The 4097-nt window shown below is 37.8% G+C and overlaps 1 non-coding gene across 1 annotated transcript; it reads left to right on the forward strand.

Moving 5' to 3' along the window:
- Positions 1-1223: 1223 nt before the first annotated feature.
- Positions 1224-1326, forward strand: LOC149991422 (U6 spliceosomal RNA). Its single transcript, XR_016508742.1, has one exon. It is a non-coding gene; the product is annotated as a U6 spliceosomal RNA (small nuclear RNA).
- Positions 1327-4097: the final 2771 nt, after the last annotated feature.

The following is a 4097-nucleotide window of genomic DNA, read 5'->3' on the forward strand; positions in this document are numbered from 1 at the left end:
GGTTTCTAGCAGAAATATGTATTCTATCCCTTGGAAAGAAGGTTAAAAGAATAAAACAAGATTCCCTTTCTTCTCCCTTTAAGCCAAATATCTCTTGTAAACAGGACAGAATGTTGTATCATAAAGGAAATGCTAACAAAATGAGAGTTAAATAAAAGAGAAAGCATAGCTGGTTGAATCAAAGAAGACTTTACAGAGACTCTGAGTTAATTTTGGAAGACTCAGTACAATCCCAACTGGAGAAGACTGGAGAACAGGTTATGTCAGGTTTTATATAAACAAGAGTGGGGAAAAGCAGGAATGTGCTTCAGGAAGGACACAGTTTCTATACGGCACAAAGGAAGTAAAATTAGAATGATACAAGAACATGGTGGGTCTTAACTTTCAGGATAAAGCATTTACTTTACATAATACAATAGGCAAGAAAGAGGCTTTGGAGGTTCCAGGCTAGGAGAGCAACATAGTAAAATCAGTATTTTAAAAGGTTATTTGCATAGTCACACGGAGGATGAATTATGTGGCTAAATACTGAAAACATATAGAAGTGAGTAGGCTAGTGCAATACACATAAAAGATAGAATTAGACCAATGACAGTGGGGACGGAGAAGAAGAGAATAATGTAATAGAAGATATGTAAGACAGAATCAACAGGGCTGGACTACTAATTAAATAGGGAGAAAAGAGAAGAGTTAAGATGACTGAAATACTTATGATATTGGTGGTATCACTAATCTAGATAGGGAAGTTGAAAGCAGAAGCTGGCTTCAAGAGACGAGAGTTTGATTTTAGACACAAATTTGTTTGTTATGCTGTGAAATTATATGAATAGGCATACCTAGAAATAAGTCTCACATCTGGGCTGCAGTGATGGAGAGATTAAATAAAGGTATGGCTATGTTGTCATTATCCACAGAGGAGACAGCCAAGGCTATTGCAGTGGATGTGATTGCCCATAGTATGTGTGTGCAAAGGAAAGACAGTGGATAACAGATCTCTACGTAACAGATATAGTTCAGGTGGGAGAGGAAAAAGAATAAATCAAAGAGCCAAATAATAAAATGCCATTTTCAATGATATTGACAATAAATTAAAAAAAATAATGTCAGCAAGTTGCAGGGAAATAAGCAGTCTTAAACATTGCTTGGTGGGAATGGACATAGATACACATTTGCTAGACAGAAATTTGTCATATATTATTAAGACAAAAAAATGTTCCTAGTGTGCTTGTTTCAGCCAACATATACTAAAATTAAAATGATACAGAGGGATTGACATGGCCCCTGCACAAGGATGGCATGCAAATTTGTGAAGTACTCCATAGTTTTTTCTAGAATTAGACATCAGTAATGGTCATACAACCCTGTGAATATACTAAAACCACTGAATCGCGTACTTGAAAGTAATGAATTTTATGGCATATAAATTATATCTGTTTTTTAAAAAGGTTCTTACCCTTTAATCCAGTTTTTCCACTATTAGGAGTCTATCCTAAGAGAGAAATTAGAGGTGTACACATTGATTTATGTACATGAAGTGTCATCCACTGCAGGGATATTTATAATGATAAAATTAGGAATATCCTAACCATCCAACATTTAGGAAGAGTTAGGTGAAAAATTGTACATCTCAATGAAGCAATAATAGTCTGCCATTAAAAGCCATGTTTTTGAAGACTACTTAATGATCTTAGAAAAGGCTCACAATATAATCCTAAGTCAAAGAAAAATTGTATTAAAACCTGTACCTAGTACCAGCCCAATTTAAAAATATATATGCATATACATAATATATTGTACATAAGCATACGCATATTAAAAGTCTGGATGAAAATGCACTATCTTACCAGTAGGTATTTATATCTGTGTGGCAGAATTAAGGGTCATTTTAAATTTTTTACACTTATTTAAATTTTTGAAAACTTCTACACTACACATACATTAATTTTGAATGATAAAACATTTCCAAAGAAAAAGGACACCATTCTACATAGATATATCATATACCCTGGTAACTGTTAGAACTGTCTGGATCTTAGGAATCTGAAATTATACTTGTACTTACACTTAACTATTTAAAACATGTAGATTTTCCCCTTAGGGAAATCAGCCTAGAGCCCACCAACCTAGCAAAATGCTTTCCCCAACAAATGTTTTCCTGCTTAGCAGTGGGTTCCTCTGTTTTTGTTTCTGTTTGTTTTTGTTTTTTTACTCATTTTTATAAAACTCCATCTGAGGACTTCTGGCCAAGATGGAGGCATAGGTAGACATGCTTCACCTCTTTCCACAACCATAAGAAGGATTATATCTAACCACAATACAAAAAACAACCAGAACTACCAGAAAATCAAACTGTATGGAAGACCAACAAACAAGGATATAAAGAAATAATACTCATCCAGACAGCTGGGAGAGGTGGAGACAGGGAGCCTAAGCAGAGAGGACATAGTGTGGTGTCAGTGGCAAGGCAGTGGCTGCTGCTGGCCAGCAGAAAGAGCAGTCACACATTATAAATGCCAGGAGGGACACCTAGGAAGTGATTCCAGTCCCAGGGCAGACCTCGAAGCTCACCATTCCAGAACCAGGAAAATAAAGTCTCATTACTTCTGGCTGTGAAAACCAGTGAGGGTTGGGGTGGCAGAAGATATAGGAAGCTGGTGAAGAGACTGGAAAAGGGGTGAATGCTGAGCAAGTAGCGTTGTTCCCTCTCTGACTCCTCCCTCACATACAGCATCACAAGGTGGTGAAACCGGTCTCCCAACACTGATGAATACCTAAGGCTCTGCCCCTTACAACGTAACCATCATGACAGCTCTACCTAAGACACAGAGGCAAACAAAGCAAGGCTGTCAAATTGAGGAGACAGAGAAGGATGGCCCCAAAGAGTGAGCAGATCAAGGCTCCAGAGGGAGAACTAAGTGGAGATAGTCAACTTAACATATGCAGAGTTCAAAATGCATGATAATGATGCTCACAGATGGTTGAGTAAAGCAAATGCTTAAGGGAAGAAGTGAAGACTGTACTAAGTGAAATGAAGAAAAATCTACATAAAACCAATACTGAAGGGAAGGAAGCTGGTGTTCACATCAATGTATTGGAACATAAGGAAGAAATAGACAGTCAACCAGTACAGAATGAAGAAACAAGAATTCAAGAAAATGAGGACAGGCTTAGGAACCTCTGGGACAACTTTAAACAGTCCAGCATCCGAATCATAGGGGTGCCAGAAGGAGAACAGGAAGAGCAAGAAATTGAAAACTTCTGTGAAAAAGAAATGAAGGACAACTTTCCTAATTTGGCAAAGGAAATACATACAAGTCCAGAAAGCACAGAGAGTCCCAAACGAGCTAGACCCAAAGAGGACCACACCAAGACACATCATAGTTAAAATGATAAAGGTTAAAGATAAAGAGCAAATCTTAAAAGCATCAAGAGAGAAGAAGAGAGTCAGGTAGTAATAAGTGCTATGAAAATAGAAAAAGCAGGGTAAAGGGTATACTGACTGACAGGCGTGTGTGGGGTCAATGCTATTTTAGAGAGTATGGTCAGGGAAGGCCTCTGTTAGGAGGTGATATTTGAGCAGTGGCCTAAATTAAGTCAGGAAAGGAGCCAGCTGAGTATCTGAAGGAAAAATATTCTAGGCAGAGGCATTAGCAAGGGTAATGGGCTGAGACAGAATCATCTTGCCATGGTCCAAGAACAGCATGAAAGCCAATGTACCAAGAGTGGGATAAACAAGACAAAGAAGGGTAGGAAATAAATTTGGGGAAGAAGCCAGGGGCCCAGTAAGTGGGTTATTATAAGGACTCTGGATTTACTTTTAAGAATGATGGGAATAAACCCTGTGTCTAGTAGGTGTCAAGGACTTTAAAATGTCTCCACTGTGATTCTTGCCTTCAAGAAACTTTCAATCTGTCCATTTGGGGAAGTAAACCAAAATTACAGGAGACTTGAGAAGGGGAGGGGATTCTTGTCTCAGGTATACTTGTTTCTAATCTTAATGAGCCTCTTTTAGTAGAAAAAACAAAAACAAAAACAAAACCCCAAAGAAGAAAAAGGCTTGCCTCCTATGCCAATTTGAAAAGATTCTCCAATATCAT

Source organism: Furipterus horrens, unplaced genomic scaffold (assembly GCF_987537825.1).
Source record: "Furipterus horrens unplaced genomic scaffold, mFurHor1.1.pri manual_scaffold_17, whole genome shotgun sequence".
In the NCBI taxonomy this organism is placed as follows: Eukaryota; Metazoa; Chordata; class Mammalia; order Chiroptera; family Furipteridae; genus Furipterus; species Furipterus horrens.